This window comes from Zalophus californianus, chromosome 1 (assembly GCF_009762305.2).
Source record: "Zalophus californianus isolate mZalCal1 chromosome 1, mZalCal1.pri.v2, whole genome shotgun sequence".
Taxonomy (NCBI): domain Eukaryota; kingdom Metazoa; phylum Chordata; class Mammalia; order Carnivora; family Otariidae; genus Zalophus; species Zalophus californianus.
In genome coordinates, this window is record NC_045595.1 from 86,260,025 (window position 1) to 86,284,731 (window position 24,707).

The 24,707-nt window shown below is 35.3% G+C and overlaps 1 protein-coding gene across 5 annotated transcripts in view; it reads left to right on the forward strand.

Annotated features, from left to right (window-relative positions):
* The window catches only part of ANKRD28 (ankyrin repeat domain 28), a 194,321-nt gene that overhangs the window by 45,962 nt on the left and 123,652 nt on the right, over window positions 1-24,707 (forward strand). The window lies entirely within an intron of this gene.

Below are 24,707 nucleotides of genomic sequence, written 5' to 3' on the forward strand. Positions count from 1 at the left end.
AATGGTTTATACATGTATTTTTAATATGAGTTTCTCTTAAGTTGAGCATCTGTGTATGTTTGCACATTTGTGCTTCCTTTTCTATGAATTGTTTATATTCTTTGCCTATTTTTTAGTGGACTGTTTTTTTTTCTTCTGTTTGTCATTTGTTGTACTTTGTGGTTACGTCTTTTTCAGTGTAGAAATTTAATGTTTTTAAATAGATTTATGAATTTGTATGGCTTTCTAAATTTTTGTGTCTTCCCTATTTGATGATTTTAATAAAACTATTGTGTGCATTTTCTAATACTTTTATACTTTTTCTCTATGTTTATTAAGGTGTAATTTAGCGGGGCTCCTGGGTGGCTCAGTAAAGCATCTGCCTTCAGCTTAGGTCATGATCCCAGGTTCTGGGATAAAGCTCCCTGCTCAGCAGGGAGTCTGCTTGTCCCTCGCCTTCTGCCCCTCTCCCTTGCTTATGCCCTCACGTGCACATGCACTCTCTTCTCTCAAATAAATTAAAATCTTAAAGCTCGCGTGCACTCACTCTCAAATAAATAAAATCTTTAAAAAAGGGGTGTAATTTAGGTGTAGTAAAATTTACCCTTTTTGGTGTACAGTTTTGTGATATCTTACAAATGCATTTAATGACTACCACTTCCATTATCCCTAAAAATTCATTTGTGTCCTTTTGTATTCATCCCCTCCTGAGATTCCCCAGGTCCTGGCAACTACTTAACCCTTCTCTGTCCTTAAAGTTTTGCCTTTTGCAGAGTGTTGTAAGAAATTGAATCATTCAGTGGGGCGCCTGGGTGGCTCAGTGGTTAAGTGTCTGTCTTCGGCTCAGGTCATGATCCCAGGGTCCTGGGATCGAGTCCCCACATCGGGCTCCCTGCTCAGCGGGAAGCCTGCTTCTCTGCCTCTCCCTCTCCCCCTGCTTGTGTTCTGTGTCTCACTGTGTCTCTCTCTGTCAAATAAATAAGTAAAATCTTAAAAAAAAAAAAAAAAATTGAATCTTTCAGTATGCAGCCTTTCACTTAGCATAATGCATTTAAGATTTACCCATGTTGTTGGTGTGTTCAAGTCATTGATTGGTTCCTTTTCTATTACTGAATCATTTTCTGGTATATGAATTTACCACAGCTTATTTATCCATTCTCTAGTTGAGGTATTTCCAAGTTTTGGAGGTTATGAATAAAGCCAATATAAGTGTTCATGTACAAGATTTTTTCTGAGCATAAATTTTTATTTTATTAGATTCATATCTAGGAATAGAATTGTTGAATTATATGTATGACTATATGCAACTGCCAAATCATTTTCCAAAGTGGCTGTACCATTTTGCATTCCCACCAGTAATGTATGAGAATTGTAATTGCTCTGCATCCTCTCCAGCATTCAATATTGTCAGTTTTTTTTTTTAAGCCATTCTACTAGGTGTGTAATAGTATCTCATTGCACTTTAATTTGCATTTTCTTAGTGATTAATGTCTGTGTATTGTCTTTTGTGAAGTGTCAAACTGTTTACATTTTTTGCCCATTTTAAAAATTGGGCTTTTCTATTACTATGTTATATGAGTTCTTTATTTTGGATATAAATTCTTTGTTATATATCTGATTTGTAAGGATTTTCTCATTTTTTGTTTTTTTGTCAGAGAGAGAGAGAGAGAGGGCATGAGAGTGTGAGAGTACAAGCAAGAGGAGTGGCAGGCAGAGGGAGAAGCAGGCTCCCCACGCAGCAAGGAGCCAGATGTGGGACTCAATCCCAGGACCCCAGGATCATGACCAGAGCCAAAGGCAGACTCTTAACCAACTGAGCCACCCAGGCGCCCCAGGATTTTCTCATTCTGTGGCTTGTATTTTCATTCTTTTAATGATCCTTTTCAAAGAGCAGGAATTCTTTACTTTGATTAATTTTAATAAATCAATATTTTTATCTCTGTATTGTACTTTTGATATTGTCTCTAAGACATCTTTGCCTATTCCAGGCCACAAATATTTCATCCTGTGTTTTTTTCTAGAAATTTTATAGTTTCAGATTGTATGTTTAGATCTGTGATCCATTTTCAGTCATTTACTGTGTTAGATAGTAGATGGAGGTATAAGTTTGTTGGGTTTTTTTTTCCCTTGCCAGTGGATTCTCCAGTTGTTCCAGACCATTTTTGGGGAAGATTATTTTTTCTCCATTGACTTCCTTTTGTGCCTTTGTCAAAAATCACTTTACCATGTATGTGTGCATCTATTTCTGGACTCTTCTGTTCCATTTCATCAGATCTGTATGTCTCTCTTGCAGTATCGCACTGTCTTGATTACTGTAGCTTTCTAGGAGTGTGAATCCTCCAACTTCATTCTTCTTTTTAAGTATTGTTTTGGTCTTCTATATAAATTTTGCCTTTCCATATAAATTTTTGTATCAGTTTATTCATTTCTACAAATACCAAAGGTACTTGTGGAAAAATTGGCCTCTTAACATATTGAGTCTTTCAATCCATGAATGTGGTATCTCTCTTCATTTATTTAGGTCTTTGATTTCCTTCAGCAATATTTTAGTTTCTAAAGCATACAGATTCTGCATATATTTTGTTAAATTACACCTTAGTATGTCAGTTTTTAGGGTGCTGCTACAAATGCTATGCTTTTAAATTCTTTATTTCCAGTTCTTTGGTAGTATGTGCAAATATAATTGTATTCCACGACTTTGCTAAACTTTCTAGATATGAAAACGTTTTCCGAGATACTGTGGCGTTTTCCACATAGATAATCATGTTGTGTGCTATTATAGGCAGTTCTCTTTCTAAGTTGTATGCCTTTTATTTCTTCTTATAGCCCTGTTGCAGTGGCTAGGACTTCCAATATTATATTGAATAGAATTGGTGAGAGCAGACATCCCTGCCTTGTTTCCCCTTAGGGAGAAATCAGTCAGTAGTTTCCTAGTACTTTTATAGTTCTTTTAACACAAACATTTCAGTATAGTGATCACTATGAATTTTTTTTGCCAGATGGCTCCCAGTTTTCCTGATATCATTTCTTGACTAGTGTACCATATGTATGCATGTCTTTGCCCCCCACATGTGAACTTCAATCAAAGCACCTACTGCATTGCTTTGCTGTTTACTTTTTACTTATCTTTCTCTCTTAATAGAAGAGCAATTTGGGGGGAATAAGAAATGGTGCCTACCCTCAATGAACTAATGTTGTGAATAATTGATATTAGATTGGACCATACAAAATTGCCAGTATTAATTTTTTCTGCTTACAAGGTCTAATTATCAGTGTGAGAAATGTTCCTGCATGGGAAATGGTTCATCACGGTTGTGTGCTTATAAGCAAAGCCATGGAGCCTAGAAATACTGATATAAATGGGATACAACCACTACCCTTGAAGGTGATACTTTCTCTGTGGAAGACAGGGTCTTTACAACATTCAGATGTGTTTAATTCTGTGGTGAGTCTGTCATATGCACAAATATAATCTCAGTTGGAATCTACTTGTGATATTAGCTTCATACTTCTTGGTATCTTGGACTATAAGACATTTTGGCAGTGATTTCTGTAACTTACTGAGAAGCTTGTCATACTTTTATATGTGATAATTTTATGTGGAAAATATACTCTACATTGTTCAGTTTGATATGACATTTTTTCAGTCAGTTGGTATCTTACAGATTTCCTTTTGAAATAACTTGATATTTTAAAAGAAGAAAGACATTAAGGAAATCATAATACAAAAAATAAAACTGTTGCATTTCCCTACTCCAGTTTTTTGTGTAATTTTTTTATTGTAAATTATATGTGGAGGGAAACTATAATATTTTGGTATTATATATATTTTTGTAATACTTAGGCTCTCAAGCTGGTCTTTCACTACTCTATATTGCAAGTCTGGAAAAAATATTTGAGAGTTTGTGTAAGCTTCATGAAGCTAAGTAGTTATTAACATGATTATTGAATAAGTATTTGTAGTGGGGGGGAGGCTAAACTAGCTGGGTTTGATTACAGTAAGAAAATATAATTTTTACATGGAAATATGTTGATTTTAGTTAGTAGAGATGAAAGTTACTATAGTCACATATTTGATCAGCATCAAGAGAGTTGCACAGTTTTTGAGGCAATTAAATTGTATTGGTAAATATATAGTAACAAGACTTTTTAATCAGTTATTCAGGAATTTGCTTATGGTATTGTTTTGGGCTTGACTATTAACGAGATTAAAATATAACATTAAAACCTTTAAAGCACCATTTTTTTCATTTGAACTCTTTTGTAAAATACATGACTCAGAGAAGACCACCTTTGTGTTAGTAATAATCAGTAGATAGAAGTACCCAGGAAATTTACTTTCTTTTGTATTTAATGCCACCAAATGGCAAATTAATAATATTACTATGTCTGTTATATTAATCTGTAGAAGACATACTGAACGTAATGCCCTGTTAGTATTGTTCTGACAGGGACGCCTGGGTGGCTCAGTCTGTTAAGTGGCTGCCTTAGGCTCAAGTCATGATCTCAGGGTCCTGGGGTCGAGTCCCGCATCGGGCTCCCTGCTCAGAGGGGAGCCTGCTTCTCCCTCTCCCTCTGCTTGTGCTCTCTCTGTCAAATAAATAAAACCTTTAAAAAAAAATTACTGTTCTGACAAGGTTAATTTGTTCATAAAGAGTTTTGACAAGAGAAGAAAAAACACAAAACAAATTTTAATCTGTTTAGAACTGTAGCGGACCTTCTACCAGAGCATATAGTCTGGTTTCTATCTTCTTTAACATACAGAAAGGCATATTAGAGCATAGTGGAAATTATAAATTTGTTCACAGTTTTTTTAAAAAGTACATTTATAGAAAATAATTATCAGTGTTTATCTTTGGGAGATATTGTGATTTCTTAAATTTATGCATATCTAAAATGAACATGTTTTAAATATTCAGAAATTCTATAGATTGAATATTTTATGCTTTATAGACAGATCCCCATGGATGCATTTGATTATATTATAGTGAATATATTCGAACAGTTTTTTGGTTTTATGGGTTTTTTTTTTGAATAATGTCTTATTGCAGGCAGTTCTGACTCAGACTTCACTGTTAGACTGGAGGCACTTGTGAAGACAGTATAAGCTAGTTTGATACCATTGGCATTGTTTGCTAGGCTTCTTACTTGGAAATTCAAATATATTGAAAGGTTGTGTAGAAAGGAAAAACGTATGGTTCAGTAATTGGCTTCTTTACCATTATCAGGTTTCAACTTGCTGTACTTTCTGTTTAATATTTTTAATCCTAACTGGTAATACCATTTGATATTAAGTAGACTTGATACAGAGTTGTTTTACAACAACAAAAACCACCCTTACTGAGCTTTGTTATAATTTGTTGAACTTTTTTTGTTATTTTAAAGAAAAGAAGATGATTAGAACTCTATTATGCTGAAAGCTGAAAGATTTTGTCCATCTTATTCTGGTAGAAGGGGAACCAATTATTGGGAAAACATTTATTAGGTTGTGTTGTTCCAGTTGGAATAATTTTGGTTGACATTAAAGATTCTCGAGAAATTTTGAATTCTGTGTGAATTAACCAGTTGTGACTCTACCTTACCTTTCAGAATTGTCTACTAAATTACCACTTAAAAAACAACCACCCACATAGGATGCCTCTCTTTTTTTGTTATCCGGATGGCTTTTGCTGACTAGAATCCTACTGGAAACTCATCCCCTCGTACAACCTTGTTTCTGTTCTTTATAAATCACTTTCTAGGAGCATCTGGGTGGTGCAGTCAGTTAAGCGTCTGACTTCGGCTCAGGTCATGATCTCAAGGTCCCGGGAGTCTGTTTTTTCCTCTACCCCCCCCCCCCCCCCCACCATGCACTCTCACTCACGCACGTGCTCTTTCTCTCAAATAAAAATAAAATCTTTTAAAAGATTTAAAAATAAAAATAAATAAATCATTTTCTAACCATTGGTTCAATAAAAGATGAGTATTGAAATACCCCCAGCCTAATTCAGTCAAGGATTTGAGTAATAGATATGCAAGACAGGAAAAGAAAAAAAAAGTCAAACTTAAGATAGTATGGATAAGATTTGATTGGGAAAATGGTAACAAATAGCAGACACCATCAGTATCATATGGCTCATTTATTTTTTCTTTCCTGGTAATGCAGGGTCACAAATTTACCTTTTTTATATGATCGTTGTATAAATTGTAATTTTCATCTTTTACCACTGGATGGTGCTTTTGCATTGGTTTCTGCAGACTCTCTAAATTTACTTACAAAAGGAACATTTTAAAATTCATCATAAAGAATAATGAAATTAAAATTTGATAGTGATATAGTTGGTCACATAGACAAATTAAAACTAGTTAAACATAACCATTATTTGTGATATATACTGTAATTATTTTTAAAAAGATAAATTCTTGTGTATGAAACGGTTAAGAGCTATACCTGACCGTATTTTCTAATACAGTCTTCAGTCCACCACCTTAGAAGCATTTTAGATGTTTGATTTTTTAGGCGATACTGTAATTTAAATGGCATCTAAATAAACCTGTTTCTTGATTTGTAGTGTTAAAAATATATATACAGATAGGTCAGGCTTTTAAAATTGTTTTTGATGATCATCTTTCTTCTACCTAATAGCCATCTATTGAAGCCTTTTATTTCATAAATACTATATTCAAATTCTCTTTTGTTGGTTGCCAAGTGACTTTTTGATAGTTATCCTGCTTGGGCAATTTGAGTTTATTTAGGATTGTAACAAACAAAGCTTGAGTTTATTGAGATTGTAGCAAGGCTGTAGAGATGCCAATTCAAGGAAATAATGATCTTAAATAATAAAGCATTCACTTATGTTTTAAAAAGCAAAGTACAAACTCTAGAACATCAGTGTCTCTAAACCTTTCTCTGAGACCTTCTTTCTCCAATTTAGTCTGTTTCCTTTTCTGTTCTTTAAAGGATTATTTATATGAAAACAAAGTTAAAAAACAAGCATCTGAAATTACCCCTTCTTGTATTCTGCTCTTCAGTAGCTATTTGACAGCTTTTGAGGTATGAATTGGGAGGCAGTTATAGCCCAGCAAGTTTCAAGTCTCAGTTGCTTTGTTCTACATTCAGTGTCCAGCTGTTCTAGTCCCTGGAGCTGTGGGTATGGAGCTGCTCAATGGCTTTGGCCTGATAGGTTTGCTTCTTAACAGTGAATCCTCACCTGGGCAGTGTTCAAATTTTAGTCCTAAATTTTATTACTGGGGCACCTGGGTGGCTCGTTTGGTTGGGCCTCTGCCTTCCGCTCGGGTCATAGTCCCGGTCTGGAATGGGGCCCTTTGTCGGGCTCTCTGCTGGCAGGGGGTCTGCTTCTCCCTCTCCCTCTACCCCTCCTCCCTGCCTGTGTTCTTTCTCTCTCTCTCTCTCTCTCAGATAAACACAATCTTTTAAAAAATAAATTTTATTACTTATTGGAATGTGAACTTTTGTCATTTAACCCTCATAGAACTTATTTTTCTTACCTCTAAAGTAGTGATTGAATTTAGCAAATAAGAATCATAACTAAGTGGTAGTCTTATTCAGAAAGAAATATATATATGTGTACATTGGAAGGAAAGAACTAAGTACCCATAATCCTGTCACTGAGTTAACTAATCTGTTGTTGCTTAAAAAAAAAAAAGATCCTTCTGATCATTTAACATAATTAGAATCCTATTTTATATATTGTAGAGTTCCACTTAATACTTTTATAAGTATTATTTGTCCCATTTTTTAGAAATTCTTTAAAAATTTTGTTTCTAAATATTCAGTTGGGGCCCCTGGGTGGCTCAATCAGTTAAGCGGCTGCCTTTGCTTGGGTCATGGTCCCGGAGTCCTGGGATCCAGCCCTACATCTGGCTCCCTGCTAGGTGGGGAGTCGGCTTGTCTTTCTCCTTCTGCTCCAGCCCCTGCTTGTGCTCTCTCTTTGTCTCTCTCTCTCTCTCAAATAAATTAAAAAAAAATCTTTATCATTCAATTTTATTATATAATATATGCTATATTTTACATCATTTTATTGTTCAACATTTAGGTTGTTTGAATGTTTTGTTATAAATGATGCTTGAGTAAAATCATGATATGCACAGTTTTGTAGGCTTCACTTTTCCTTCTGTCTACATTCTTGTAAGAGATGCTAGCTTAAAAACTTTGAAAGACTTGGGGCGCCTGGGTGGCTCAGTCGTTAAGCGTCTGCCTTTGGCTCAGGTCATGATCTCAGGGTCCTGGGATTGAGCCCCGCATCGGGCTCCCTGTTCCATGGGAAGCCTGCTTCTCCCTCTGCCGCTCCCCCTGCTTGTGTTCCCTCTCTCGTTGTGTCTCTGTCAAATAAAGAAATAAAATCTTAAAAAAAACAACTTTGATTTATCAATGAATGCTATTGACAGCAGTTCGCAAACTTTTTTCCCTAGAAAAGTCTCAGTTTACTCATTTTATCATCCCTCATGGTCTCTCTGGCTTGGACAGTTGCATGCAGTAGCCTGATATTGTTTTCTGTCTTTAGTATCACCTCATTTTTAGGCCATCTTTTATATTGCATCCACAGTGAGGCTTCTAAGATGCAAATCTAATTACGTTGCTCCTTGATTTAAAGTTTTTTAGTGGTTTCCTCATTTTGCAGGTTAAAATGTATATACTTTAATGTGGCATTCAAGGCCCTTCATGATTTAGCCCCTGTCTGATTTTCTAGACTTATTTTAATGCAACCCTACTATATATTTTGTTGATAAGCAAGTAAGAAGGGAACATTCTAGGCAGGGGGAACATCATATTCAGAGGCACAGCTGCAGGAAACAGCATGGTACATTTAAATTGCAACAAGTACATTTATATGTGAAACTTAAAGACAGGGTAGTGGTGGTCTTCAATATAGTGTACTTTAATAAAACTTAGTTAACTAAATAAAAGCGGGCAAATATCATTTTATCTATGATTTAGAAAGTGGTGATAAAGAGAATTATTAATGAAGACCCTTGGTTACAATGACAGAAATCCCAACTCAAAATGACTTAAATGCAAAAGGATATATATTGTCCAGGCAGTAGCAGGGTGGTCAGGCAGAGCTGGATCTAGGACTTGGTGACAATAGATTCCCCACCACCCCACACCCTTTTTAAATTTTGTCCTTTTTTTTTTCCTCTCCTACAGGGAAGTTAGATTACATTGTCCTTACCTGTAATCCTAAAAGAAAAGAACGTATCTTTCTTGATAGCTTTGGCAAGAAAGCAAAGTCCTGAGGAAGACCCTGTCTGGCTTTGATCGTTTGTTCATCCCTTGGACTATACATGTGACTGGGAGTAGGTGGTACTCTGGCCAGTCCTAGGTCTCTTATATATCTTTGGAGCAGCTGAACTCCTGAAAGGAAGAGATTCTTGTGAACCTGTGTTTACTACAAGGATGGATAGAACTGGTGAAAGGAGAACCAAGAATTGAGAGACCAGTTAAGAGGTGGTTTTGATAACTTGGGTGAGGACTGAAGTGGGTCTGAAATAGATCACTATGAAGAAAGAAAGTTCAGGAGGATTTTAGGTAAAATGCCTACACATGGGTGACTAAGGAGAAATGGGAGATGAAGTAAGGGTAGGCTTCTAGATAATTCTTTGTGTTCTGGGCTGTTGTGTATATGGTGATCCCATTATTATTAATCGACCTGGGAGGTTTAGAAAAAGGACACTTTGGGGAAGTAGACTAGAGATGGTAAATTGATTTTTGACATGCTGAGTCTGAGATAATCTGGAATATGCAGGTAAAATGGCTCATTGTGCATTTGGAAGTTGTATCTGGAGGTTAGGACTGGAAATAAAGACTCGGAAGTTATCACATGTGATGGCTATTATTAGATATCTAATAGATGAGATTGTCCAGGAAGAGGTTGTAGACAGAAAAGTGGGCCGAAAGAAAAGCCTGTATTTAAGTATGGATGGTGGAAGAAAAGCCATGTAGAAGGGGACAAAAAAGAAGATTTAGAAATGTAGGTGAAAATCTTATGGAAGAGAGTTTTAATAAAGATCATTGGTATCCAGTATTGTAGAGTAGTTTGGGAAAAATGAAGATTTTGCAATAAATTACCATTGGTAACCTTAGACCAATTTCAATTGAATGGTAAGTATGGAAGTCAGATTGCAGCAGGATGAAACAAGTAGAAAATGGAAGGGTAGCTCGTTAAGGAAGCAGAGTAATTTTGTGTAGGTCAAGACAAGGGATAGAGACATCAATAGGGGATAAATCAAAGTGATAAAGGAATCAGGATTGGTAAAGTTTATAAAAAGATGGAAATAATTTTGAATAAACTTACTGTTTCTTCTGTGACTATAAGCCCCTTCCCAATGACTGCCAAGTCAATGAGGTATGGTACCTGGCATGTAAGAAATGTTTAATAAATGACTACTGAATGAATGAAAGATCAGAGAGGAAACTTGAAGATACAAATATATTTAAAGGTAAACCAGAAGGAAGTTGGAGGAATTGACCCTTGTTCTCTTTCTCTCTGAGGCAGAATGCCAAGAAATAGTGCCTCCCCAGCTTGCTTACCTCAGCACAGCTGTGAGGAAGCAATGTGAGAATAGATGTGAGAGCTTTCTTAAACTAAGAAATACTGATATAACTAGAAGGGAATAATACTTTTCATTTCTGGCATCTTAATTTTGAAATCAGGGACTTCAGATCAGATGCTATTTGGTTCTCACCAACTCAGAAATCCCATTTGCTTCCTTAACTGCTAATTTAACTTCTCTTAGATTTGTGATTTATAGGAAGAGCTAGACTTTGGAGACAGATGGTCCTGGGTTAGGGTCCATTTTTCTCCCCTTGTCAGCCATGTGATTTCCAGTGTTTAACTTTTCCAGTTCAGATTTTTATCTGTGAAATTGGGAGTAGAAACTACTTTGCAGGCGTGTTGTTACAACTGAATACACATAAAGTGCATAGAATCATTGTAGGTATTCACATTATCTGAGATGTTCATCCCAGCCCCGTATGAGCAGCCAACCTTGTTCCATCTTCACATAATACAATGCTAGATAAAAGTACCATCTTATATTGAACCCCATTGTATCTTGATACTTGTTATTATTCATTGATCTAGTTCTTATCTCTAGACCTATGCAATTTGGTATCTCTTTATAATGACTTCACCTCAAATATTTTAAAGGTGTCATTCTCCCTGACTCCTTTTCAGACAAAATACCTGCAGCTTCATTGACACTTTTTTTTTTTAAAGATTTTATTATTTGTCAGAGAGCACACGCACGGGGAATGGCAGGCAGAGGGAGAAGCAGGCTCCCTGGTGAGCAAGGAGCCTGATGTGGAACTTGGTCCCAGGACCCTGGGATCATGACCTCAGCCTAAGGCAGAAGCTTAACTGACTGAGACACACAGGCGTCCCTTCATTGACGCTTAACGGTTTTTAGATGAACCATCATCCTGGCTTTGAGTATGTTCTAGTCTTATTACTTTAGATGTGGTTTAACCTATGTCTAGGAAATAGCATACTTTTCCTAGAGGAGAAAAGTGAGATTAATAGGAAACATTTTCTGAGATAAAACTTTCATTTTAATTGGTCAAAATTAAAGTGTAATTGTACTATTTCATATTCTAAAGTATACTCTTGTCAATGGCATTTATAAAGTGATTGCCTTTAGTCTATTTTAAGATAAGGTACTGGTTACTGATTTTTTTTTCCCCTTTTAAAAATAAATCTCTAGAGCTTTCAATATCATCTAGCACTAGTGTGTTGTGCTCCACTAATAAAGGTGGAAAAAGTAAACTATTGAAATAAAATGCCAAGATTCAATTTTTCAGTGTAATACGTAGCATACTTTTGGTTGTTTACTCACCAGTCATTACCCACTTCCTTCCTTGCAGGCCTCCAGTTTTGTTTGGATGCTTACTCCTCTTCTACATGACTTGGAGAAGTCCTTAATAGTGTAAGCTAATCATAGTAATCCTACTCTGCCTCTTAGTGATTTGTTTAAGAAGAACGTAAGAGCCAAGACTGGTCACATGTCAGGAAAAGTCAGCTTAGGTAGCTTCTAGGAAAATCCTTTTGTATCTAAAAAGGGAGACACAGCAAGAAACTTCCCTTTCTGCTGGGCAACAATATATGTCTGATATGATGCCTTGAAGTATGACAGGTATCTGTGATTATGAAGGGAATTATCTAAGATCCATACTGAGTCTGACAGAGAAGACTCAGCTGGAGCCTAGGGTCAGTTGGGTACCTTAGAGCTACCTTAATTTCACTTCTTGTTGTTATGGTAAGTCTTTGTTTAAGCCAGTTGAGTATAATGTGCTATTTTAGTTTAGTTTAGGATAGCCCTAATGTTAAAGAACAAACATATTTTGAAAGTCTGCTATGCAAAATGGTAGACACTTTGTGGGAGGCCCATTAAGTTGTAATGAAGAGTCTCATAATTTTAAGATCACATTAGAATCATATTCAGGTCAAAAGCTTCATGAGTATTCTCACATACTAAATGTTCTGATTGTGAACAAAACAGACAAAAACATTACTGCAATAACTGATAGAGATTTAATTACCCACTTAGTCAAGAATGAGCTAATTATCAATTCTGACAGGGTCCCCTTCTTTCCATTTAAGAAGTTCAAAATTGACTACATCTAAAGGAATTGACGTTTTACTCTGAAGTAACATTAAGTTATAAGCATGGCTTTTTACAGGTTATCAAGGGCATGAAAATCTATTTATGCAAAAAAAAAATTCCATGCCTGATACACATTAGAAACACCCTTTCCTTTTTTTAACAATAGAAGCTGTTCTATCAAATTTTAGATAGCACTCTTTAATAAAGGGAACTGAAGAATATGAAAAATGTTCTAACTATCTGAGTCATCACTTGGACTTTAAAATAGTTACAAGTTTCAGTATTTTTGTCTCCACCCTTCTATAGTTTAGAAAGATGTGAATCATTTTCTTTAGTATTTCCCAAATGATAGCTACTTTCAAAGGGAAGTGGTGTATGTGGTCCCAATTTGTGTGTGAAATAACCAGTGTACACTTCAGTTACTGATTTTACTGCACTTTGTGGGATTCCCTTGGATGTCCCATGTAATTATTGCTTATAAAGGTAAACATTGGGTAACCATAGCAACTTATTTTTAAATTGAAAATTTTCCCCAGTTTTTAAAGTGCAGTAACTTGATATTACATTTATCCCAGTGTCACCACATTGTGGAAACGAGAATGAATTGCAAATAACCTTTCCTCAGTTTTTTTTTAAAGAAGAGCAGAAGTTCAGCCTGTTTAAAAATTTTACATTCTAATTTGTAATACTGGACCTAAGTTGTCTTTGATGCAGTTGCTAAGAGATAATTGAGTACATAAATAATAATGTTAAATTATATTTCAGAGAATGTATTTATCCTGGGCCTGGCAGGATGTAAGTCATATGCCAGAGATTCTGCTAATTAACATAAATCCCAACAAAAATTATACTAATAAGAGACAGAACACATAGGATATTTAAAAGTAATACGGCTTAAATAACTACTTCAGTCTGGCCTTCAGTTCAGTCTAAATGATGAATACTTTTGCTCAATTTCAGACTACTCAAGGTAATCAAAATTATGAAGAAAATAATCCAACTTTTTAAAATATTGCTTAAATGTAGTACTACGTACTTGACAACAGAATGTTTTCCTCGCCTTTTTCCCTTAGTTTTGGCATATTGGGTGTATTTTGGAAAACTACCTATATTGTTACATTTGGCTTGTTAAATTTTTTTGCTTGCATACTTTTTGAAGGAAATAATTATTTCTTTTAAGACTCTAAAAACAGTCATTTAAATGTTGATTTAGACCTTAAGTTATCATATATAACTCTTGAATCTGTACTCCTTCCAGGAAGCCCATTCCATCCCTTAACTGAAATTCTGTGTTTTCATAAGTACATGCTTCTCCAGAGGTCACATGTATCGTTCCTTTGTTCATAGGCAGTATATCTTGGGAATGCGTGTGTGTGTGTGTGTGTGTGTGTGTGTGTGTGTGTGTGTGTGTGTGTGTGTGTGTGTGTGTGTGTGTGCGCGCGCGCGCGCGCGCGCGCGCATGTGTGTGTAGGAAGGAGAGGAGTAGAGTCAGCATTTTTCTAGTCATCCACTATAGCTATTGAAATGTTACCAGTCTAATAACTATAAAAAATCTTCCTTCTTTTGAGGCACACGCCATTTGGCTAGGTGTCTCTTCTTGTTTGTTGCTATTGTCTGTCGAATCTCACTCCCCAGTTCTACATCTGGATCAGAGTTGTATCAGTCATCTACATGATTTCATTTCTTTGTAGATGACATTTTATATATCATACTTCACAGTGTCACAGCTTCCATACCAGTAATCCTCTCCACTTGGCTCTAACCACATACTCCAATAACCACATCCCACAATTTGTTTCTTGTACTACCTTCACTTCTGTATTTTTGTTATTATCCAGCCTAGACCCCATGACCCATTACCTTCAACTGCTACACACTCACACTTACTCCTTTTCAACGTTATACTTTCTCTTCTACTTACCCACATCAACCCTTCCTTCCTGTTTCAGAAGACAGAGATCTTCTCTTCATAAGTCAAGGTAACTTTCCACCTCCATACTAGAACTCCCTTTTTTCTGCATCTGTAATATCTTCCTTCCTCAACTCTTTTTTTTTTTTTTTTTACTTTTTTAATCTTTTTTTTTTTAGATTTTTTTCAGCATTAGATTTTTAAATTTTTTTTATTTAAATTCAATTAATTAACATATAATGTATTATTAGTTTCAGAGGTAGAGTTCAGTGATTTATCAGTCTTATATAACACCCAGTGCTTATTATATCATATGCTCTCCTTAACGCCCATCACGCAGTTACCCCTTTTTGGCGATACTAAGTCTTCTAATTCATGAACACAGGATATATTTCCATTTATTTATGTCATTTTAATTTCTTTCCTCTATGTTTTGTAATTTTTTAATGTACAAGTCTTTTACCTCCTTAGTTAAGTTTATTACTAAGTATTTTATTGTTTATGATGCTATTGTAAATGAGGTTATTTCTTAAATTTCCTTTTCACATATTTATTCTTAGTGTATAGAAATGCAAGTGATTTGGTTGATTTTTGTATCTGCACCTTTACTGAATTAATTAATTCTAAGATTTTTTTTGTGGAGTCTTAAGGGTTTTGTACATAATAAGATCATGTTTTCACATTTTTTACTTTCTTTCTGATTTGTATGTCATTTATTTCTTTTCCTTGCCTAATCTGTCTAGGAAATCTAATACTTTATTAAATGGAAGTAGTGAGAATGAACATCTTGGCCATATTCCTGATCTTAGAGGAAAAGCTTTCAGTTTTCCATCACTGAATGTGTGGGCTTTTCATATATGGCCTGTATAATTTCCTTCTGTTGCTAGTTTGTTGCAAGTTTTTATCATGAAAGGGTGTTGAATTTTTTCAAATGTTTTTTTCTGTATCTATTGAGATGATCATGTTGTGCGTGTGTGTTTTACCCTTTATTTTGTTAATGTCACGTGTTATGTTAATTGATTTTTGTGTAATGAACCGTGGTTGCATGTCAGGCATAAGTCCCATTTTGCTATGGTGTATGATCCTTTCACTTATTTATTTTTTAAAATTTTATTATTTGAGAGAGAGAGCAGGAGCAAGAGGAGGGGCAGAGGGAGAAGCATGCTCCCTGCTGAGCAGGGAGCCTGCTGTGGGCCTCCATCCCAGGACCCTGGGATGTTGAAGGCAGATGCTTAACTGACTGAACCACCCAGGCACCCCGCATATGATGCTTTTAATGTTCTGTTGAATTTGGTTTGCTAGTATTCTGTTGACAATTTTTGTATTTGTGTTCATCAGGAATTCTATGTTCACCTGTAATTTTTTTTTTTTTTTTTGTAGTGTCTTTGGTTTTGGTATCAGGGTAATGCTGGCCCATAAAATTAGTTTAGAAGTGTTCCTTCCTCTTCCATCTTTTTTGGAAGAGTTTGAGAAGGATTGGCATTAATTTTTTTAAATGTTTGGTAGAATTTACCAGTAAAGCTATTTGGTCCTGGGCTTTTCTTTGTTGGAGATTTTTGATACTGATTCATTCTTTTTCTCTTCATGATTTAGTCTTTGATAGGTTGTATGTTTCTAGGAATTTATCCATTTATTCTAGGTTGCTCAGTTGCTTGGCATTATAATTGTTCACAATAGTCTCTTATCTTCCCTCCTTTCCCCTTCTCACAACTCCCCCCCTTCCCATGACATCAGTTATAATGTCTCCTTTTTCATTTTATATTTCACTTGAGTTCTCTGTTTTTATTAGTATAGCTAAAGTTTTGTCAGTTTAATATTTTCAAACAACTGACTCAGTTTTGTTGATTTTTTTTTTCTATTCTATTTTCTTTAGTTCTGCTTTAATCTATGTTATTTTCTTCCTTATGCTAACTTCGGGCTTAGCTTGTTCTTTTTCTGACTCCTTGAGGTGTAAAGTTAGGTTATTTGAGAGCTTTCTTTTTTAATATAGATTTTTATCACAGTAAACTTCCCTCTTAGTACTGCTTTTGCTATATCCCATAAGTTTTGGTCTTTTGTCTTTTCATTTTTGTCTCAAGATACTGAGATATTTCTAATTTCCCTTTTGATTCCTTCTTTGATCCATTGGTTGTTCAAGATTGTGTTGTTTAATTTCCATATATTTATTACTTTTCCAATATTCCTTTTGCTGTGGATTACTAGTTTCATTCTGTTTTGGTAAGAAAAGATATTTGGTATGATTTCACTCTTAAATTTGTTAAAATTTGTTTTGTGACCTAAGATGTCATCTCTCCTGGAGAATGTTCTAGGTGTGCTTGAGGACAGTGTATATTCTGCTACTGTTGGGTGGAACGTTCTGTATGTTTCTGTTAGGTCTTTTTGGTCTATAGTGTTCAAGCCCACTGTTTCCTTGTTGATTACCTGTTTGGATGTTCTGTCTATTACTTAAAGTGGGATATTGAAGTCTGCTACTATTATTAATATATTGTCAAGTTCTTCTTTCAGTTTGTCAATGTTTGCTTCATATATTTAGATGCTCTGATGTTGGGTGTGTGTATATTTATAATTGTTACATCTCCCTAGTTTTGTCCTTATATAATGTCCTTTGCCTCACATGAAAATTTTTGACTTAAGGTCTATTTTGTCTGACATAAGTTTAGCCGCCCTGCTCTTTTTTTGTTAACGTTTGCATGGAATATCTTTTCCATCCCTTCACTTCCAGCCTACATGTGCCCTTCAGTCTAAAGTGAGTCTCATATTGGGACACCTGGGTGGCTCAGTTGGTTAAGCGTCTGCCTTCAGCTCAGGTCATGATCCCAGGGTCCTGGGATCAAGTCCAGCATTGGTCTCCTTGCTCGGCAGGGAGACTGCTTCTCCCTCTGCCTCTGCTCCCCCTGCTTGTGCTCTCTTACTGACCAATAGATAAAATCTTAAAGCACGTCTCTTGTAGACAGCATATAGTTGGATCTTGGTATTTTTTTTTAATCCAGTCATTCTGTGTCTTTCGATTAGTTCTTTTTTGAAAATCCAGTTCTTTAGCCTTCAACATGTTTATCTTGATCAGATCTTGCCTTTTCTTCTGTAACCTTTTTGGGTTAAATATTGCCTAGTTTATTGTTTTCTCAGGGTCACATTTATTGAAGAAATCTAATCTATGGTCGCTACCACTACTTTCGGTACCTTCTTTTCATGGTCAACCTATTTTTCTCAGAAAAGAGACATAAAGTCATAAAATGCCAGAACTGAAAACAGCTGTAAAAATCAGTCAGTCACTTTCACTTGCTTCAACAGTAAAATGAAGGTGCCAAGAGAAATGAAGTAATGTGCTGACAGCTAGTCAACTTTTGTTAACTTCAACTTAGGAATTCTATATGGAACCTTAATATATGTGAAGAGGCCTCTGAATACTGAAGGAAATGGCACCTATAAAGTTGATGTCCTTTTATTTCATAGGAAAATAATGTTGCCCTCAAACCAGGGTTAATACTGTGATTAAATTAGATGTGTATGTGTTTTCAGGGAAGAAACAAAAGGTAAGAGAAAGACAGCTAGTGAGCCGCTATTAAAATTATGACAAATATTTAGGAAAAGTCAACTAAGGCCGCTAGCTCCTGTTGTGTCTATTTTACTGTGGAACAGTCTAGCAATGTATATTCATATTACTGACTCTGAACCATCATAAAAATCTAAGCTACGTTCTTTTCCTTAAGACAGTAATGTAGGTATCATGTTTTAGGTTTCTTTCTAGAACAGTTAAACTTTTAAAAAGATAGGCTTTATAGATATAAACCAGTGTTGTGTAATGATCGTCACTAGCCAGATATATATGGCTAGCTAATGTAACTGAGGAACTGAATTCTTGATTTAGTTTTATCTAAATTCTAAAAATACTTGATTTAGTTATTGGAACTTCAAAATATGTTTGCCACAATTCGAGCACATGTATTTACATCCTCAACTGTAAATTTCTCGAGGTCCAAATACAAATCCATTATTTCTAACGAAAATTTAATGTTCACATTGAGATATGCTTTAAGTATAAAATACAAACAAAATTTGAAGACAATAAAAGAATGTAAAATATCCATTAACTATATTCACTACAAGGTGAAATAATATTTGGGATATATTTGATTACATAAAATGTTGTATAATTTTACCTGTTTGTTTCACCATTTTAAAGTGTGTTTACTAGAAAATTTTAAGTTATGTGGCTTGTTTTTCATTTCTATTGTATGGCACTTGTCTGCACTTTAACTAAACTATTCTGTCATTATAAATAGTTTTAATGTTAAATAAACCTAATAAATAAATAAAATGGTTTCAACCATTTTCTGAGAAATGTGATCATCAAGAGGAAGTTTTGATATTAGGTGTTCTAACTAGTTGGCCATTGGTGTGAGAAAGCACTCTTTCAATTAATCAGAGGAAAGAATAGCAACAGTGAAGATTATGGATAGCTTTATAAAAGCCATCATTTTTTAAGAGAATGGACAATTAGAAGATATCTTTATATACCAATTACAATTAATAAATTCATATGCTGTACTCTTACCAATGACTTAATTGGTAGCAGGTTTGTCTTGTACGTCTTACTTAGGTCTTCTGTATATACTGCCTTTTACTATCCTTTGTGTTCTTACCTTGTACTGGATAGTTTTTCTTGTGTACCTCGTTTAGGCTACATAAGGTCTTTTTTTCCCCCTGCTCTACTGAGGTGTAATTGACAAGTAAAAATTGTATTATTTAAAATGGTGTACAATGTGATGATTTGAAGTACATATCCATTGTGAAATGATTACTGCTATCAAGCTAAACGTGTGTTAATTAACACATCTGTCACCTCTCATAGTTACCTTTTTTTCCTTTTATGGTAAGAACATAATATCTAGTCTCAGCAGATTTCAAGTATATAGTTCAGTATTGTTAACTATAGCCATCATGCTGTGTGTATAGATCCCCAAAAGTTACTATTCTTAAAACTGAAAGTTTGTACCCTCTGACCAAGGTCTTCCCATTTCCCTTACCTTACCCCCATACCCCCATGCCCCTGGCAACCCCCAGTCTACTCTGCTTCTATGCATTCAACTTTTTAGATTCCACGTATAAGTGGAATAATACAGTATTTGTCTTTTTGTGTCTGGCTTATTTATGCTTATTTTATTAATGTAAATGTCCTCCAGTTTCATCCATGTTGTTGGAAATGGCAGGATCCTTCATTTTTATGGCTGAATAATACTCCATTGTATATACATATAGCATATTTTTTTTTATCCATTCATCCCTTGACAAACAGGTTGTTTCTATTTCTTGTCTTTGTTAATGTTGCAATGAACTTGGAAGTGCAGACAGACAGCTCTTCGAGATACTGATTTGATTTTCTTTGGATATATACCCAGAAGTGAGATTGCAGGATCCTTTGGTAGTTTTATATTTAACTTTTTGAGGAACCTTCATACTGTTTTCCATGGTGGCTGTACCAATTTACATTCAACCAAGAGTGTACAAGCATTCTCTTTTCTCCACATCTTCGCCAACATGTTATCTCTCTTCTTTTTGATACTAGTCCTATTAGGTGTGAGGTGAAAACTCACTGTGATTTTGCTTTGCATTTTCCCTAATGTTTAGTGAGTAGAGCACCTTTTCATGTACCTGTGGACAATTGTATGTCTTTTCTAGAAAAATATTTATTTAGGTCCTTTGTCTATTTTTAAAAATCAGGTTATTTATTTGGGTGTTTTTTTGTTTTTGTTTTTTTGCTGTTGAGTTATGTGAGTTCCTTATATATTTTGGATATTAATCTGTTATTGGATATATATGGATTACAGATATTTTCTCCCATTCCATAGGTTGACTTTTCATTTTGTTGATACTTTCCTTTGCTGTGCAGAAGCTTTTTAGTTTGATATAGTCCCACATGTTTGCCTTTGTTGCCTGTGTTTTTGGTGTAATGTCCAAAAAATCATTAGGATGTATAAGGTCTTTGAAGGTGGAGATGATATATGACATTTCATAATTTCTTGGTGTGTGTATAGTAGAGTAGAAATATTAATATGAAATATTTGTTGAATCAGTTGCTGTTATAATTTTGAATGTTTTACAAATGAGGTATTCTTGCCAAAAGGTTTTTAGATTATTTCAGTGTACTGAATTTTGAGTGGGATGGAACAAATCTCAACATCCTTTAGAAACTTTTTATACTCAGAATTAGACAAGTTCGGGATTGTTAACATTTCATTTTCAAATCATGAGAGTAGATGTAGGATACAGATTTTGGACTAAGATTTGGAACTGATGTAGAGCCTGAAGGGTCCTTGGATATGATGCAACAAGTCATATTACTGATTAAATTAGGAAACTGAAGAAGGCCTAGATTGCTTAAGCTCCTGTAAGCACTTGTTGCTTATGTAAAAAACCTGGGTGTTGTTTGTAATTACCATTTTCTCCCTCACCCCTACAGCCTATCTACTAGTATGTCTTGTAAATCCTGTTCCTAAAATATATCTCAGTCTCTGCATTTACATCCTCAACATCTTAGTTCAAATTACCTACTTTTTGGATTATTGCAACAGTCTCCTGATTAGTCCTTTGGCTTCCATTCTTCTCAAATTTGTTCTCTACACTGAAGCCACATAATCTTTGTAAAGCAAATCATGATGATTGTCTTGCTTAAAAATTTCTAATGACTTTTCAATCACTTAGAAAATACAAACTTTATATTGGCTTACAAAGCCCTATATAGTCTTGAGTTTACCTATTTCTCCCAACTACATCTATTACTGTTCCTGATGGTTGTTTGCTGCAGCCACATGGACCTTCCTCTAGTTTTTTCCCCTCCAAGAAATTTTTTCCTTCTACAGTTTATCGCAGTTTGCAATTATATAATATTTATTTGTGTGTAAGCTCCGTTAGAGTGAGGATTGACTGTTTATTCATAATTTTGTTTCCTTAGCATAACAGAAAGCCTGGCACATAGTAGATGATGAATAAATATAGATGAACGGATGAGTCATTGACTGGATGTTACTGAGCCTCCACTTCCCATATATAACTTGGGTAGTAGTACCCACAAGAAGTGATGAGGATTCAGTGAGAATATTTTTTTTAAGATTTTATTTATTTATTGAGAGAGAGAGAGAGAGAGAGAGAGCAGGAGTAGGGCCAGAAGGAGAGAGAATCTCAAGCAGACTCGATGCTGAGCACAGAGCCCGATGCAGGTCCCGATCCCATGACTCTGAGGTCATGACCCGAGCTGAAAGCAAGAGTCAGATGCCTAACAACTGAGCCACCCAGGCACCCCACAGTGAGACTGTTTGTGATAAATATTTGTTTCCTTCTCCCTCCACTGATTTTTCTTTGCTTACCCAGTGTAATATAGCAGATTCATTCTTTGAGCCTTTTTCTGCTCATTGTTTCTATGTAGTTTGTTGCAGTTAATGTTTATAATTCATTTTATTTATTGAAAATTTAACTATAGGGCGCCTGGGTGGCTCAGTTGGTTAAACGACTGCCTTCGGCTCAGGTCATGATCCTGGAGTCCCTGGATCGAGTCCCACATCAGGCTCCCTGCTCGGCAGGGAGTCTGCTTCTCCCTCTGACCCTCTTCCCTCTTGTGCTCTCTGTCTCTCATTCTCTCTCTCTCAAATAAATAAATAAAATAAAAAAAAGAAAATTTAACTATACTGTACTAAAATGTGGATCACTGATTGATGACTGAAGGAAGAGTAAGGTTATCATTTAGTGTTAGCTTTAGGTCAGAGTAAAAGAGACTCAATCCCATTGTCTTAAACAAGGTAGAATTTCTGTTTCTTTGTAACACAAGAGTTTGGGAGATGGGCAGTCTAGGGCTTTTATGGAAGTTCTCTCCCACAGAGCCCTCAAGGGACCCAGATCCCCTGTAGCCTACTCTTCTACCACCCTAGATTCTGGTCCTTGTTTGGTTTAAGATGTTGGTGAGTCATCCATGTTCCAGGAAGCAGGGTGGATATACCATTTGTCCTTGTAGAAATAGGAAGTTTTCTGGAAACCACATAATACCTCTACTTAAAATGCTGGTCAGAACTTTGTCTTGTGGCTCCCAGCTACAAGGGAGGCTGAGAAGTATAGACTTTGTTCTGTGAGGCTCTGAACTTACCTAAAAATTAAATGTTCTAGTTGAATGCAAGATGGGAAGAATAGATGCAGACTATGGATGGGTCTTTGTAAAGAACACTTCAGAGTAATAATAGGTAATATTAATATATGTTTACAATGTGCGGTATATGATAATATTAATAATGGAAGGGTTAACAATTTGTTATTAACATTATAACATACCAGTGGGATCAAACCACTTGAGATCATTGGATAACAGTGGTTGTCAGCCATTTTGGAAGTATGGTGGGTAACATTTAAAAAAATAGCCTAGTTTGTAAATACATTATGTACAGAGAATTAATTTGCATGTGTTATAAGAATTTTGAATTCTTCATTTTTAAATAGTCATTTTTCAGTGGCTGTACTAAGAACAGGGAAATCTGACCAATAACATAAAGAACAGCTATTTACATGTGGCTCTCCAGTTTTCCCAACACCATTTGTTGAAGAGAATGTCTTTTCCATTGGACATTCTTTCCTGCTTTGTCAAAGATTAGTTGACCATAGCGTTGAGGGCCAATTTCTGGGCTCTCTGTTCTGTTCCATTGATCTGTGTGTCTGTTTTTTGTGCTAGTACCATACTGTCTTGATGATGACAGCTTTGTAATAGAGCTTGAAGTCTGGAATTGTGATGCCACCAGCTTTGCTTTTCTTTTTCAACAGTCCTCTGGCTGTTCGGGGTCTTTTTTGGTTCCATACAGATTTTAGAATTATTTGTTCCATTTCTTTGAGAAGAGTTGATGGTATTTTGATAGGGACTAACATAACATAATAAAATAAAATTTAAAAAAAAGAACAGCTATTAAAAAAAATTTTTTCCTTCCCTCTCCTTCTGCCCCATTTTCTTTTAAATCTGTTCATAGGACTTTTTCTAAAATAGGCAGATAAAGCCTAGCTCAAGAAGATTGTTCAGGATTCATGAACTATGAGAAAGTTTCTGAAATGTGGTTTAAACCCACTTCCTTAACATACTTCACCACAAGCTTTTTATTTTTTAATACTCAGAGACTAGCTTGGTACAGAGTAGCCACTTTATACACCCTAAAATTCCTTTTCTATGATAATCAATATGGAGGTCACAGATCAATATGGAGGAGCACAGATAAGATGAGCTTTGGATTGAATCTCTATACAGAAAGAAAAAATCATTTGTGTCAGAAAAAGGAATTCTGGCATAACAAAATTAGGAACCTAAAAAAAAAAATCTTTCAGGACATTAAATATCTACCATTAAAAGTTTAAACCAGCTTTACTGTTACATGATTCTGTGAGAAGTAGGAGTAAGCTGTTGATAGAATACATTTTAACATGAAGAATGGAAGGATTATGAAGTTGGCAGAGTTTAAATTTGTTGGCTTATTAAAAATTTAATCTAATTTGGCCTAAAAAGTAAGTGCCTCAAGAAAAAAAACCACATCCCTTTGCCATTGTTCAACTGAAAACAAAAATTATTGAACTTAAGTTTGCACAGTCTTTGTCAATAATTTTTCATCATAAATAACTTTGTACATTCCTAATTTCTTAAAATTTGACCTGTCTCCTTTTCCTTTAAGATACGAGTTCCTTGAGATTAAGGGCCTGTCTTATTTAGTAGAAGGTGTAAAATAGTGCCATATGGTGCTGTTAGCTTAAATAATAAAAAATAGTGAAGTATTTATCTCTGGTTTTTTCATCTGTTTTTGATTGTATAGGATATCATGGGCCAGTAATTTTCACCTTTCTCTTCCCTTAGAGTGTAAAATACAGTGAATGTGGAAGAATAGTAAAACACCTAGTCCTACTTCTTGCCTTAATTTACTGCTTCCTCCCCAAACGCTTAGTTTGGTTACTGGAGTGTTATGACAAACGTCTAGCAGTGTCTTAAGAGGCCTGAAAAGGGGGGGGCGGGTGGAGTATGGGGAGTTGTACTTAAGCAACTGAATTGCAATTTCCAGACACCAGTCTGAATCACCTCTCCAGTAGGGGGAGAAACTACCGCCCTGACGGGATATCATTCTATTACCCTAAATATCCATAATAATAAGACTGTCTTCATTTTATTTCAAACTAGATTCTGTTAATGTCCTTTAATAGATGTTGA